At 40.2% G+C, this 16769-nt stretch overlaps 1 long non-coding RNA gene across 1 annotated transcript; it reads left to right on the top strand.

Annotated features, from left to right (window-relative positions):
* The first annotated feature begins 1043 nt into the window (after window positions 1-1043).
* On the top strand, window positions 1044-14719 carry LOC309868486. The gene is made up of 3 exons (XR_014313708.1): window positions 1044-1446; window positions 10376-10499; window positions 11822-14719. It is a non-coding gene; the product is annotated as an uncharacterized lncRNA (long non-coding RNA).
* Window positions 14720-16769: the final 2050 nt, after the last annotated feature.

Raw genomic sequence — 16769 nt, 5'->3', positions numbered from 1 at the left:
GATTTTTGCCATTCTAATAAGTGTGTAACAGTATCTCATTGTTTTAATTTGCATTTCCCTCACAGCATATGATAATGAGCATCTTTTCCTGGGCTTATTTTCCATCTGTATATTTTCATTCTATGAGTTTTAACACATGTACAAAACTAGTTCCATTATCCCAAATGAAGTGGTCCTCAGTCAGTGAGTGACAGGAATTGGTATATAAATGCTGCAGCTTCCTTAACCCTTGATTGAACAAGTCTGAATGTGTTTTCTGACCAGTACCCAGAGTTTTCCCATGGGACTAAGGTCCAGTTGCCCACAGCGGTGACTGATGTAGAATGTTGTTTCTCACTGCCTTCCCTTCCCTCTCGCATTTCCCAGTCCTCTCTTGGTGTCCTCTGCCTCTCCCAAATGAACTAGATCCATTTCAATCTTTGCCTCCTTTTGAGGAATCTAAATTAGGACAGTCAGAGTGTAAGAAGAACTCAGCATAGACAGTAAGGGAGTCTGTCTAGGCAGGAAGAGAAAGGGGTAAGCCCCACTTCTGGGCCCAAGGTAGTGTTGAACAAAAGAAAGATAAGAAAGATAAAGAGAGGACATCAAGGCCAAGATTCCCATTTCCCTCACTCTTGGTCCTGCACATGAAGTAAGAGGACAATAGAAATGTTCTGATAGATATAGGAGACACCACGACACCAATTTCATGGTCTACTTCCCTAGACATAGCTAAGATCCTAGGAAGATCCCCACAGTCATGTCTATACCATGTCCTCATAGAGTGGGAATACAAATACACCGTTGGCTGATGGAAAAATTGGAGAGGTTAGCCTAAGAAAGTGGGCTTCTCTCCCTGGCCAGCACCCAATCTTCCTTCCAGTCCTGATGTGCAGACACAAAGTTTCAGAGACAGGCAGTGGATTGTAATATACCTTGAGATGCATGTGTGAGCATATTATGAACAATTGATAGGCCAGGAGACCAGTTTCTAGAAGTAAGCCAATAGGAAGTTCCACATGGTGGTGAAGATATGATTGTTCTTCCATCCATGCAGCTGACCAACCAGCTATGCCAAGGTGGAGCGTTCCAGGGATCTGAGAGTTACCACGCAAATCCATGGTCCCCATTCTCTATTGGCATGTGGCATATGAGCTCCAGAAACCACCTTCAAAAGGCGCAAGGGGACAGAGAGGAGATCTAAAAGATAACATATATTGGACAGACACCACACACCAAAGAGGCTGTTGAAACCGGAAGAGAATAAAAAATACAATTAGCCCAGTCTGAACTTTAATGTTGCTTCTCCCCTGGAGAACTACGAAGAAGATTCGACTGGCCATAAATAAAGAAGATGAGATTTCTTGGTACAGAAATGCCATGAAGCACCGCAAGAAACTGTACAACCCACTACATAAAGATCAGAGATGAGGGATAGGAGGCACCCAGCCAAGCACGTGGCCCATGGTAAGAGCTTAGGAACTGGTGGCTCCAACACTGACACCACATCTGACGATCTGAGTGAATTTGCTGGAATAAGAACCGGTCGTAGCTGATCTAGGGGGAGCAGTGGGAATGACAAGTCTTGGTTCTATTGTTGTTCTTTCAAAAGACTCCAGTCCTAGAGCCGCTTCATGTCCAGGATTCTACATAATGGCCTTTTAGTCGGATGGAGCACTGGATTGGTTCTGGGGCACCCGTTGATTGAAAGTGTGAGGCAAGTCTGTTCCAAGTCTTAAGAGTTTGATTTGATTAACTAGTATTGATTAGTTTGTGTTAGAGCTCCTTTCTGTGAGGAGTTGGTGTTCAAATTCACTAAGCCAGCCCAAGCCTCAGTGAAGACTGATCTCAGAGACCATTTGTTTGCTCTTTCTCCCATTAGTTTTAAATTGAACATCACAAGAGCCACAAAACAACAAAGGCCGTAATGTGCAGCTGAGCGGTTTTGGTGCAGTTTCTTGCCTTCTTCCTGCCACTAAAGGCAGATTAAAAAGGCATCATTTTCTTTGACATCTGTAGTATGCAGTCACCTTGCCCATTAGATTCAAATAGGGCCAAAGAATAGCGAGGGAGGGATGGGCTTATGGGGAAATTTGCATATACATTTCCATTCGGGTTAAAGACATTTAAATCCACATTACCCTGGACTATGGCATAATGAATGCACCATTATGGACAAGCTTAGCGTGTGTTGCTACTGCATTTGGCAGGTTCAAGTCTTGCTCTGGGTGTAATATTTTGTGACTCATTTTTCCTCAAGCATAGAGTAATAGGCTTTAACTTTGCTAAGCTTTTCTGCCAGCCCTTCGCCCCCTGCTGTTCCATTATATTGAACTTGTAAGCAGGACCCTCTGTCCGGCTCACCCAGATTACCTCGGCAATACGGCCCCGCTGAGGGGCTGGTGTCAGGATAAGTGTTAGGGAGGGAGCTCCCCATCTTGGCATGCTGTTCTCATCTTATTAAATTCAGCTTTGTGGAAGCAGGGAGCCTGCCTCTCAGTCACACTGGCTCAAGCCTGATCCAACTGCTACTGTCAGACAATATGAAAATAGGAACCACCACAGCTAATGGCAGGTGCTGCCTCACAGCTGAAAAAAAAAAAAAAAAGAGAGAGAAAGGAAAAAGAAAAAGAAGAAGTCCAAGGGGTTTGTATTATGATGATGATTTCATGAGCCTGTGTGAGTGTGTGTTATTTTACTCTTTCACAAACACTTCACCGGATCGAAGGCTGGATTCAGAAAGCCTCGTGCTTCTGAGAAATGAAATAAGTCTCCATGCTTTCAGCAGTGGGTGTGTACGTGTGTTGGGCAGCTGTAGACGGAAGGCAGCTTTTATCAGCGTTCTTCACTCCAGGTTCCAAGGCAGCTCGTATTTAAATATTTAAATATTTTTTAAAAAGCATTTTTAAATCCCTGGGAATCAGGAATGTCCATGTAATAATTTAAGATTGGTATGTTTGTGTAACAAGGCAGCAGAGGGTCTGGTTAGAGCTATGAAACTAATGAACAAAACAGAAAATCCAGCCCTAGAAATAAGTCATCATGTGGGTTTGAGAGTCCCCATCCTCACCCCAAATTTCTGCCTTAATATGTGTTTTGGTTGTGTATTTCAGCAACTCAAACTGAAAGACCCGCGGATCCCCTTACCCAAGAATCCAACACTGCCACTGGATGCAATCAGCAAGAGGTTCTTTATTGTTACGCAGGCGCCTGCGGGTGGTCAGCGCGCGCCTGCGGGTGGTCAGCAGCTCCTGCTAGCTGAGCACCCCTGGCTGGGGTGGTGCAGGATTTTTATAGACAGGTGCAAACAAGTTTTGGGTGGGGCGCAACTGATTGGTTGACAGTTTGAACTTTTGAAAAAGGCATATGTGGAGTTTGCTGATTGGCTTTGGGGACCCGCTCGCGCGGAAGAGAGAGGCGGGAAGGGGGAACAAGCTGATTGGTTCTGAGGGCCCGCGTGCAGGAGGAGAGAGGCAGGGAGGGGGAACAAGAAGGGGGAAGGTAGGAATGCCATCATGGCGTCTTCTATTATTTCTATAAGCCAAGCAGTTACAGAAGGGCAAAAGAGCAATTAATCACGCAATTAATAACCTAATCTATGCCTAAAAGCCAGCGGTTCACAGAAAAGCAAACAAGCGGTTAGTTATCCTATCTATCTTCTAGGGGAGGGGTCTTTCAAAACCACTCCAAATGCTTCGTGGCTTAAAATGACAACCATTGTGTGGTTCTTTACGTTCTGTGGGTTGGCCTTCTGAAGAGTGGGTATTTGAATGAATGAAGCCAGCTGAAGCCTCAGCAAGGACTGACCTCCAATATCACTTGCATGTTATTTCCCCCACTCATTCCCATAGGCTCTGTTAGACGGTTCTTCTGCTGTTCTCACTAAGGTCTCCTTGGAACTGTAGTCCAGTGGACAGGGCTTGAATGTTCAGGATTTGTCACTCACGAATCTGTCATCTTGTCAAGGACAACTAAGCTGGGGTCTTGGCTGGTGGGGGCAGACAGGGTGTTGTTGGCTTTCTCTTTCTCCTCTTCAGTTGGTCTTTACATCTGATGTCTCCACATGGTCTCTCCAGCAAAGTAGCTGGACATCTTACTCTGTGGCTCAAGGCTGTTAGGCGTTCTTATAGGTTTAGGCCTTAGAACCATCCTGGTATCACTTGGCCTGCATTCTATCAGCTGAATGTCACAGGCTTAGCCCAGATTCAGTCTCCAAGTGGATTACACAAGGCTGGAAAACTGGGAGTTGTGGCTCATTTGGAGCTGTCTTTGGACGCCAGCTAACATGTCATGTTATGTACTTTGCTCTTCAGCCCCCAATAGTAATGCATGATGTACCTTCTTGCATGGATAATTTAATCAGTTATTCTGTAGTTCTTTCCACTGAATAGAGGTTTTTAACCCTGTGGCTCAGGTATTCATGAAATGGCATTCCCATTGTGAGACTCCACTTAACCAAAGTGTGTGTGTGTGTGTGTGTGTGTGTGTGCGTGCGTGCATGGTTGGATAGAGAATGAGAGTAGGGGAATGTGGAAGTCAAGTCTCTATGTACCTGAGCCAGGATAAAGCCATAAATATATCTCTCAACAGTATCCTTAAAAAGTAATATTGAATGTATTAGGCCTTATAATCTAGAGATCTGAAGAAAGGGATTCAGTGCACATGTAACCAAGTGTAACCCTTCAACATTCCTACCAATTCCACTGTTTACCCCTGCTTGACCCAGATAGCTGGATGGGTGGTGAGACCCTATGGGGAAAATTGATGTGGGGACTCTCTTCCTTGTTGTCTGGGTTATCTCCTTTGTGGATCCCCAGGCAAGAATTTTTCTTCTGGAGGTTAGCAAACTCCAGGAAGAAGGTCATCACTGGCCTTCCATGAGAGTGCTAGGTATTCCTAGTCCCCAAGAGGTCAAGAAGGAACTGAACAGAAGGACCGGGTATTGAAAAGGAAATAAGGAGAGTGGAAAGCGGGAATGTTCCTTCATCTAGGTATCTCAGCAGGGGCTAGCTGTTAAACTGAAGGCCATGAGGCAGGACCACTTCACTTTCCCTTGGTCAAACATACCTGAGCCCCAAGGAACCTACAAAGAAAAGTAACAAATCTCTATTAAAAAAACAATCAATAGAATTAATAAGAAGATTTGGTAGGGGCACTATATACATGAAAAATATTTTCAGTAAGCTGCAGGTCTCATAGATTCTAGTGGCATTCGAGGGATGAGACAAGTCTAGGGTCCTCCTACTATATGGCCATCTTGGCTCCCTCTCTCATGCTCATAGATTCTAGGCTTGAATACCTGAAATTAAGAATGGAAAACATTTCACTCATAATAACTACAAAAATGAAAAAAAAATTAAGATAGCTTCTCATAAACATTATTTACATTTAAGACAATTCTAATTAAAAATCAAATTTCTTCCTTAAATTTAGATAAAATTATGTTAAAAGTATTGAGAAAGAAAAACTCCTCCAGAATAACCAAGATAACTATGCAAAGAGAAGCTATTGTCTTCTCAGATGTCAATAACCTGCTATAATCTAGGCTGGTTAATATATCACTGTAGACTAACCATAATTCATTTAGCCATTCCCCTGACAATGGCTAATCATAGCTAAAATCAGTAAACATCCTTGTACATGTGTCCCACATAGTGGTACATATATTCCTATAGGACAGACACCCAGGATCAGTGTTTGCTGGTTGCCATTCATCTGTGAACTTAGCTGGGATAAGTAAAGGCTTTATTCTTGCACCATTGGCTGATGCCAACATTGTACCTCTTCCACTTCTTGCACAGTTTTCCTTCCTTCCTTCCTTCCTTCCTTCCTTCCTTCCTTCCTTCCTTCCTTCCTTTCTTTCTTTCTTTCTCTCTCTCTCTCTCTCTTTCTTTCCTTTCTTTCTTTCTGAAGAGTATTCAATGAATTTTCATAAGATGAACATAAATAGGCATCCGCATTGGATAAAGGAACAATCCTTTAAAATTTAGAATGGCTCCATATTCAGGAAAGTTTTAAGAACAACAATATGTGCGAAAATTGAGTCTAAACTCTTCTCGTGTTTGGAGATTTTTAGAAAGTTCTTCAAAACAGGAAAATTGTAAATAGCCTTTAAAACATAGACTATCAACACATTTGTTTAGCTCACTCCCCAAAGCTCTTGTATTCTTGTACATAATATTTTTAAATATTATTCTGAGATATTTCAATCTTATATAAAAGAATAATAAATAAAAGAACTATTACCCAGGTATTGACTACCCAGCTTTGTCAAATCTTAGCTGTTTGCCACATTTGCTTTAGAATTGTAAAGTTAAACATTTTAAATAAGTACCCCCTGGGTACTGCTTTCTACTCTCATTTCTCTCCCACCTTCCCTCTCTTATCCAAAGGGAATCATTACTCAGAAATCAGAGTTTATAATTTCCATGCAACTTAAGCGAATTTTTAGTATATTTGTATATAGTAAATAACATTTAGAATACTCCTTCATTTTTTTTTACTTTATAAAAATAGTCTCATACTACATGTTTTTCTTCTACCTGTCTCTTTAGAAAGTACTATTTCTGAGGTTTATTAGGTTGATACCTGTAACTTTATCTAGTTGAAAAGCTATTTAGTATTGTGCATATGAAATGTATCCATCCTCTATTAAATACACATTTCTATTGTTTCCAACTTTTTCCTATTATAAGAAATAATGCAATACACCATTCTTAAACCTGTGGCTAGGTGGAAAAGTCTTCTAGTAGTAGTTTTCAAAGAGTGGCTCAGAGTGGCCTAGAGGTTTCTGAGACCTGTTTAGGAGGGCTCCTGGTCTAAAATTATTTTCATAAGAATGACGTTATTTGACTTTTGCATTCTCATTCTCTCTTAAACATACAGCAGAGTGTTTCAGAGACTGCCTGGTATGTATTATCACAACAGATTGAATGTGGAAGCAGATAAGAGAATCCAGCTGTCTCCTATGAAGCCAGATATTAGAATAATTGGAAAAATACAAAATAGTGTCACTTTAACACTGATTTTTTTTAATTTTGAAGAATAGAGGATTTTTTTTGTAAAAATATGGTATTTAGGTTAAGTAATGAGTTGTTGCTTTTAAGTGAATGAATAAATATTTTAAAATTTCTTGGTTTTAATTTCTAATTTAGTAAATTTAACAGACAAAAATGAAAAGAATTTGGTTCTCAGTAACTATAAAGAATAATGAATTGTTGAACATTGTAACAAAAACTTATGGTGTACTATATGCTGGCTAACTGAACATAACAAAAACATAAAATTAAATTAATAAAAATAAAGTATGCTGACATTAAAAAAAATAAAAAAGAAGAAGAACTTAAAGGAGTTCCAACAGCAAGATGTTTTTGTGTGTGGGGAGGGGGTGGTGTACACATGTCTTCATTTCTCTTGGGTAAATACCTACAAGTGGAATTTTTGGGTCAGGGATAGATGTATGTTAACCTTTAAATAAGTTGTCCCATTGTTTTTCAAAGTGGTTATTTGGTTTTACACTCCCTGCAGCTATTTATGAGAGTTCCAGTTCATCCACATCCTTGTCAAGTTCGCTATTTAAATTTGTCTTTTTAATTTTAGTAATTCCAGTGGCTCTGAAATGATAACTTATGGTGGTTTTAATTTGAGGGATATAATTTTAGAGACCCTTTGTCTGGGTTAAATATGACATAGCTTTTTAACAATGGAAAGATCCCAGGGAAAGTGTTGCAGAAGGATCAACTCTGGTCTGTTCTCCTTGCTGAAAATGATTTATCAGGTTATTTTCCTAAATGACAAATAATGACTCTATGGTCACACTACCCTGAATGTACCCAATGTCATATAAATGACAAATAATGAGAATAAAGGCAACCAGGTGATTGTCAAGGTGGGAGAAGTTGAGCATTGATGAAATATGCACCAGAGAATATAGTACCTTCTTATCATATCAACAGAGAGCATCACTTCAGCTAAGGCTAAGTTTTCGTGCGTGGATGTTCTAAATAGGAACGTTAGTCTGGTTGTATGGTAAAGAGGATGCCAGTGGGGCACAAAAGACTCAAGACTGGAACCTAGCAGCATAGTACAAGTGCACTAGACAAAGGATCCAGGGGACTTGAGGTTGATTACTTATTTTAATAAGATTAAAATAATGGCTTAGAGTGCCATTGATCTCCTGTTAACTTGACCCCAATCAAGTTAACATTTCCTATCCCTCTGTGCAATGGTCCCAGGAAGCTAGAAGATTGCAGACCCTTGGGCAGTGTGAAGTGTGAAAGAAAGAGTAGTCCCTGCAAGTTTAATGATGGCATTGAGTGCTTCAGGGCTGGCATGTGGGAGACAGCAAGTTTTCTGAAGGCTGGTGTGGCCAAGACTAGCTAACTCCTTCCTAAACCCGTTTGCTTTTCCTCCTGGCCAGAGTTAGACCACATTTCTCACATTTCTCATTACAATTACCTGTGGCCAAGTGACTAAGCTCTGACCAGTGGAATGGGAGCACACATTGTCATGCCACTTCCATGCTTGGTTCATGGAGAACTACTGATATAATTCTTGACCTTCTTCCCCAACTACTGATATAATTCTTGACCTTCTTCCCCCTCATCAGCCAGTCTGTTGAAGCGAACACAGTGGAGGTCCCTGACACCCCATGATATGACAGAGGGACAAGAGGGAAGTTAGTCCAGGACCCAAGTTCTATACTCAAATTTACATGAGCAAGAAAGAAACTTTTATTAGTTAATTCAATGACACTTTGTCATTGTACATTCCAGCATCCTTTCTACCCTCACTAATACAGCAGGCACTACTTACACCTTTCTGCAGACCTGCCAGAGATTTAAACTGGTGCCTTTTGGATGATCAGTAAATACTTGTTGAATTGGTCATCGAGGAATAAACAAGTAATTGATTAGAAAAAACAGTATGCACTGAAGAGTGGACATATAAAGAAAACGTGCGTTGCTTTCTTTAATAGATTGGCCCATGGTAGAAGTAATTTTAATTTCCTTTCCCACTGGGTTTTAAAATTTTCTGCTCTCTCATGGGCCTATTAAGAGCTGAGAAAGCTGGAGAAGGTGACATCCAAAGGTTATTTATTAGCAGTCTGTTATTTCTCTCTTCAAGTCCAATTCCTCTCCTCTCCTTTAGAAGATTTTATTGCTATAAAGAGTGGCATCTGGTACCAAAAAAAAAAAAAAAAAAAAAAAAAAGTAAAGAAGAAATCAAACCCCAAACTAAGCAAAATAATAATTAGGTTAAAAATATTTCCTTGGGGTTTAGCTGAAACTGGGAAGGAATATCTCTAGCAGTCTAAACATCAAAGACAGAACGAATTTTGCAAAGTGCTGTACAGACTAACCCTACTTATTTACTCGTTCTCACCTCCTTAATAATCCACAAACTGAATACTTCTCACAGTAAACCCAGCAGTGTCACCTTACTTCTCCACCAAGATATATAGCCAAGAGCTGTAATGAGGTCTCCTGCAAGGGCAACCCCCATTATGTTTACCAAATATGTTATAGTATCTTTACTAAAAGAGTCTTGTCAACAGTGTGTGTCTCTCTGGGCACAGTTTGCAGGGTGAGTCAGTAAACTTACATCATTTTTTTTTTTTTTTCAGTTAATCCTCCCTCCCAAGAAATGTGCTATTCTGTACTGAGCTTCCTTATCGTTGGTGTGAATTATCTGATTTTTACTGTTTCCAAAAGTATTTTGCATATTCACAAAATGTTATCATTCAAATGTACACTATTAACCCAGAGTGGGTTTTAAGCCAAAAGTAATTATTTCTGTTTCAGATAAATCAATTAGAATTGGAGTAGGGACTATATGGTGGTTTTGTCATATTACTTTTGGAGAAGCATAGGCATTATACATAATTATGGACTGAAAATTATGTTAGCTTCTTTACAAAGTTATACATTTTCTGACTCACCTGAGTAACAGTAAGTTAGTCGTAGTACACAGGGATAAAGGCACATCAAGCACTGAGAAAATTCAATATGAAAAGTCAAGCTTATGAAGGATTTTGATGATGGGGCAATTGTTTACATTACAAATTAGTTATTTGCTTCATAGGCCTTGCCAATTTGTTAGCTATTTGACCAAATTGGTTAAAAGGCAAGCTTAAAGCATGAGTCAGAAACCTTCTGTTAAAAAAAAAAAAAGTAATAAATATTTTAGACTCTGTAGAACATAGGGTTTTTATGACAACTATGCAATTCTGTTTCTGTAGTGTATGTATGGAGCAAAATCAGCCATAGATAATAAATAAATGAACAATTATGGTTGTGGACCCCACTAAAACTTCATTTGTGGATATTAATTTGAATTTCATATAGTTTTATTATGTCATAAAATAGTCTTCTTATGGTTTCTGTTGTTGTTTTAGCTTCTGGGCCATACAAAATCAGGGGACGGCTGGATTTGGCACGTGGATTATAATTTGCCACCCCCTGATTGAAAGTATTGTGAGCAAGTCTCCATTGACAGAATGAAAGCAGGATGAGATGAAGGTAAGATGCTTGATATCACCGTGTGTAAGGAAAAATAGGAATCGACGTACATACTTAGTTTGGAATTCAACATTCAGGGGTGCCTGGATGGCTCAGTTGGTTAAGCATCTGCCTTCATCTCAGGTCATGATCCCAGGGTCCTGGCATCGAGCCCTGCTTCTGGTTCCTTGCTCAGCGGGCAACCGGCTTCTCCCTCTCCCTCTGTGGCTTCCTCATTTGTGCTCTCTCTCTCACTTTCCCTGTCAAATAAATAAATAAAACCTTTACTTAAAACAAAAAACAAAACCAGAATTGAGCATTAATTGCTGCAAGGGGCTTTGGTGGTATGGTACTGGGTGAGGAAAGAGGCAGAAAGCGGTGTTTCTGACCAGCTCCAGGGTGCATGGAGGCTGGGCTGACTTGGCCTGCAAGAGAACTCAGGTTAAAGCTCTTTCAATGCACCTCTGTCTTGTCTTTTTAAAATTTGCTCTGAGCTCATGCTGAGGAGTGGATGGGATTTTGAATACTTTCAGCCTCATCATTTTCCAACTTCCCTGTCCACTTTGGCAATATAATTTTTAGTCACAGATGACTCAAAACACGAAGATCGATTACCAGGTCTCACCTCCATGGATTCTGACTCTGGTGGGATGGGGGCCTATGAAATCTGCATTTTTAATAAATCATCCAGAGTGTTTTGATGGGTCTTACAGCTGGTGGGCAAAATACTGATTACTGTCTTTTCTAATCCAAGTTTAGCTTTTGTCTTTTCTCCCATCCAAGTACTAACCAGGCCCGACCCTGCTTAGCTTCCGAGATCAGACGAGATCGGGCGCGTTCAGGGTGGTATGGCCGTAGACGGCTTTTGTCTTTTCTTAGACCATTTTTCATCCGCAGTTCCTTCTCATTTCCTAGTCTTAAACACTCAGCTGTGGCTTGGGTCTGGCCTCTCTTGGGGGGACAGCTTATGGAACAGAGGCTCAATGTGTCCTTATCCTCCACTGCAGAATTCTTTTCAGAATTCCATAGTGGCCCATGTTGATACCTTGCTAAATCCTCCTTTGCTTTTCCTTTGCATTTGGAATCAAGGTAAACTCCTCAACAAGGCCTGCTTAGTTTGTTTCCTCCCCCTCTACATTTTCATCCTAACCTCCATCCCAGTTGTGCTGGCTCCCTTTTCCTCCCATGTCCTCTTCATGCCTCTTCCTACTGCAGGGCCTTTGTACTTTGCCTGTTCCACTGTGCCTTCTCCTGCTCTTGGTTGATATCTACATGGGCTTTATTTCACTTTATTATTATTTTTGTTACATATTTATTAACTTTTTCTTTTAATTTCTTTTCAGTGTTCCAGAATTCATTGTTTATACACCACACCCAAGTGACATTTCCTCATGAAAGCTCTTTCTGACCCTGGCAACTATAAATGTGGCACTAGTCCTGGGGTCAGTTTTACACTTGGGTTTGGGGGGAGTTATTTTGTGATTATTTGACAAAGGTCTGTCTCTCCCACGAGACTGCAAGCTTCATGAGGACAAAGCTCAAGTTAATACTTGGCTCCCATGTGTATCTCCCAATGCGCAGCATTTTTCCTGGATCAACAGTCATTTGTTGAGTGAATGAACAAGTGGATGAATGAATGAATGAATGAATGAATGAGAGAAAACTGTGGCTTATGTGTTATGCTCCAGGCAGTCTGAAAATTTGAGTGTGTTCTGGTTCTGCAACTATGATAGACACTAACCTTTCCATATGAAACCAACAGTGAGACATCTGAGAGGACTTCATGCCATCCTGCTGCACCTTGAATATAAGGAGGTTGGTCCCCAAACCAGCATGGTGCCAGAGTTGATAAAAGCACAATTGCCAATGTCAGTGAAGGGGGCTGGGCAATGACCCCAACCATAGTAGGCAAATACAGAGGAGAATACGAGTAAAGGAGGAAGAATTTCTTGAGAATGAGAATAATAATAAAATGAAGGTTACCAAATGCCAAAGAGAAGAAAGAGAACAGGTAGCCCAAACTTTATGCATCAAATTTGTATCACAGGTGATATCAATTGGTACATACATTTTTGGTCAAAGTCAAGTGTAGAGCTCTGGCCACACTCTACCAAACTGTACTGGGGAAAATAAAATGACGACACGGCCTGTTATCTGCATGAATGTCTGATTCTAGATTTTCAACTTTTGACAAATACATATTTTTATAGTTTTGATATGCAAACTATTAGTATATGCTCTAAAAACATTGTTTAACTCATTTGTTTTATCTCATTTGTTAACTCATTGTCATTAAACTTATGTGACTGCTATAGAAATGTAATCTATTTCTTTTAACAAACCATAGTCTTGAATGTCATCTAGTGAACCAAACATAGTCAAAGTTATATTTGACACAATTTTTGTCTTTTATATTTTTAGTAATCAGTTCATTTTCTTAACATTTAGCACATAGTAGGCACTCAATAATGTTTATTGAATGCATATTTAAAAATTATGTTGTTTGCTTATGAACAGAAAATAATCCTTTAGCTGGAGATTAAACCTCCATTTAACAAACTCAGAGAAGCATGTGTGTGGGAACAAAACCTCTAAAGCCTCTTCTTTCATTCTCTTACCCCATATCATTTTTTTCTAAATTGTTCCCAAAGGGAGGTACCAATACTGTCTTGAATAATTTTTAGGGTTAACGATGCCACAGTCTCCCCAGTGTCAGTGAGCTTTCCCTACGTAGCAAACCACGGCAAACCTGGCACCTTGAAACCACAGTTTTGATTAGCTTATACTTCGGTGGGTTAGCCATCTGGCCTGGGCTCAGCTGGGTGATTCTTCTGGACTTACATACCTGCAGTACAAAGTACGAGTACTGGTGAGGTAAATGGTTGCCTCCTGAATTGGCTGGCTGTCCCCTGGGGCAGGAGAAGCACTCTCATCCTCTGACAGGCTAGCCTAGGCGAACTGGGCCTCTTTCCTAACCATCACTTCCACTACATTCTATTTGCCAAAGCAAGCCACAGGGCCACCCTAGAACCACTAGCTGGGATGGTAGGCTACCTCTTGATGGCAGGAGTTGTAAAGCCATCTCACAAGTCCACCGATACAAGGAAAGGTCCTGGGTTCTGGTCATTTCTGTAATCTGCAACATTCCCCAAAAACACCTCTTTTCCATTATCAGGACTGTGTCTCTAAACTGGATCAAAATCATGTTTCAGCTCATTACCAGTTAGTGCTAGTCTTTATTCTATAATGAACCATTGTCGCTATCTTCCATACAATAGTTTTCCCTCAAGTCAATAGCATTAATTGGCTTTTGAACTCTCTTTTATCATTAAAAGTATGTTGATACTTTTTGGTTGGGAAATAGGTACTTGACAAAGAAAGATAGTTACATTTACTAGATACCTTCCAATCCTTGGAACGCTCAGGACATCTGAGAATAAATCCTAGCTTTGTAACTTACTTATGCTAAATAATTATAGTGGTAAGTATAACAGCAATAACAAGAGCTAATGTTTAGATAGCACATAATAGTAGCAGACAATGTTCTTTTTTAAAAGATTTTATTTATTTGAGAGAGAGAGCATGAGCAGGGTGAGGGGTAGAGGGAGAAGCCGACTCCCCACTGAGCAGGGATCCCAATGCTATGTGGGGCTCCACCCCAGGATACTGGGATCATGACCTGAGCCAAAGGCAGACACTTAACTGGCTGAGCCACCCAGGCGTTCCCATATCAGGAACTGTTCTAAGTGCTTTACATTTAATCCTGACAAAAAACAACCATTTGAGGCAGGTCCTATAATTATCATTCCCATTGTATAGATGAGGAAGCTGCAGCTCAGAAGTGTGAAGTCAAGTTTACACGGTCAGACAGAAGCAGAGTAGAAATTTGCCTGCAGGGAGCCTGGTGTCAGAGCCCATGTTCTGAACCACTACAAAGTACTGTCTCCTGTGTGACTATGTATAAGTCACCCAACCTCTCTGAACCCACATTCCCACATCAGCAAAGTGGTAATAGTAATGCCTGCCCACAGATGTGTGGTGACACTCAAATGAGCCGGTGTACCTGAAATATCTTGGTGGAGCTGCAAATCACTGTAAAAATGTAAGACATTGTAATTTTTATTATTAACCTGACACAGTCAAGTGCTTCACTAAGATCTTGAGAAGTCCAAAGAATGCATGATTGTTATTATGGTTCCTACGTGCTATTTAAATAAAGAAATGGATGGTGTCTGTTTAAATGCAAATCAGTCTGCAGTGTTAACGAAGTCGACATCAGTGTGATTTTGGGTTAACTATTCTGGTGTGAGGTCTTATTTTTCCACCAAATGCCCTCCCCATCGTCTTTTTCCGAAGAGGAAGACAACTCCGCTTGTGAAACCTGAGGGAGGAATAGAAAACTCCCCTCCCCTTGAAGGCTGTGCACAACTTCCTTGTCTTGCTGGAAATTGTAGGGCCAAACTTATGCACATTTCCCCCAACAAATATTTTCTAATTTCTATGTCTTCATCGTCATGAACCCAATTTACAGCACCAGGCATGCAATGTGTTATTTTTGGAGCAGTGCTGTATACACTGGAAAAAATTTGCACATGAGGGCAAAATAGAACAGACAATTGCTTTTGGGGACTGCACAGATTAGTACATCATTGCATATTAACAAAGTGCTAATTGCTCCTTTTGACCACGGGCCCAGTTTACAAAGCTTTTGCACAAATGTGCTCTGTGCACTAAATTACAAAGCTAACACTGCATTATTTCTCAGTACAGCTTGCAAATTCTTGTAGGACAGTATGCATTAGCATTAATTAAACCAGAGAGAGAGAGAGAAAGAGGGAGAGAAAGATGAGAGAGAGAATGAGAGCGATATCGTGCACAAGCACTAGAGAGAGGGAGATACTCATAATTTGGAAAGAACAGACCGGATGCTAATTACTCAAGTTACAAATGTTGCACTTACTCTGGGATGATATTAGTAAAAGCAAACAGCGTCTATTCTCCAGGCTTGCATCTGGGAAACACAGTTTCAGCTCTTCAGCAAAGATGAAAATTGGTGGTTAATAGCTAGTATAGTAGTAGTATAGTAGTAGAAGTAGTAATAGTAGGAATGATAGCTGACATTTATTACTTACATTTAGTAACTCGGCAGCACTATGCAGCAGGCCCTATTCAAATAGTTGTGCACACACCAACACATTTATTCCTTACCATGACTTTAAGAGGTATAGGAATAAAGAATGGTAGATCTTTTAATAAGCTGAATACTGTTGAACCCCCACTCCAGCCCACCCCTGTGACTCAGCTTTAAGCAGTTGAGTCTGAAGAAAATGACAAGGGTGACTCAAGCTTTGACGTCTCTGTGAAAATAAGAGTCACCTCTTCCCATACCCAGCGATCTTTGTTTTCCTCCAAATGCTAAGGACCCACACTTTAAAAAATTACATTATCCCAAAACAGGTACAGAATCTTTTGACTAACTCAAAATAAATACCTCTCTAAATCTGATCCATTTCTACTTTAAAAACAAACAAACAAACAAACAAAACCCTGAAATAAGTTTCAATTAGCAACTGAAAGAGGAGTACATTGTTGTATTTTTTTGTTTTTAGAAATCAAAAGTGAGGATATGATCAGGCTGACTTATAGTTATGAAGAAAACTTGTTTTCTTTTAAATCAGGCTTTAATTTATGAACAAGAAGACTGCCTATACCTTGAAAGAAAATGATGGGCATATCTGTTTCTATCTTATTATTAAATAGCTGGGATCTTTTGTGAAGTATGTGCTATGGCTATTCTCTGGGGCACGGATTTAAAGATTATGGTTTGTTAAGGTAGAGCAGAAAGAAGCAAACTGTCTGTGGGGAGATCACATTATACGTCCCCGGGCTATGAATTAACGTGGGGGAAATGTGAGAGCGCACTCTTTTTGGTGTTACCATATGTGTGAAATAATCATAAAGTATAACTGTAATGAATCCAATTCTGAAAGTCCACTCTTCTGTGAAAAGAGGCATCTTTTTTTAGCACCTGGGGAAATGCAGATGATGGTAAATTCAGACAGGAGGGGCTGGACTCAGGCTGCCAATTATCCTTGTCCAGCAAATGAGCTCAGAGTCAGAGGTAGAATTTTGACCAGGGAATGAAGTACGATGGTGGGTTTGTCAAGCAGGAGGATGTAGATTCTCTTGTCATTGGGAGGGGAAACTAACTTATGAGGTTGACAGAAATATCCACTGTTTTATATGGAGCAATAAGTATTGCAAGTGAGAAAATTAAAAGGGCTCCTTTGT

This window comes from Mustela nivalis, assembly GCF_964662115.1.
Source record: "Mustela nivalis genome assembly, chromosome: 1".
Classification (NCBI taxonomy): Eukaryota; Metazoa; Chordata; class Mammalia; order Carnivora; family Mustelidae; genus Mustela; species Mustela nivalis.
This window is presented reverse-complemented; position numbering and strand designations above follow the sequence as displayed.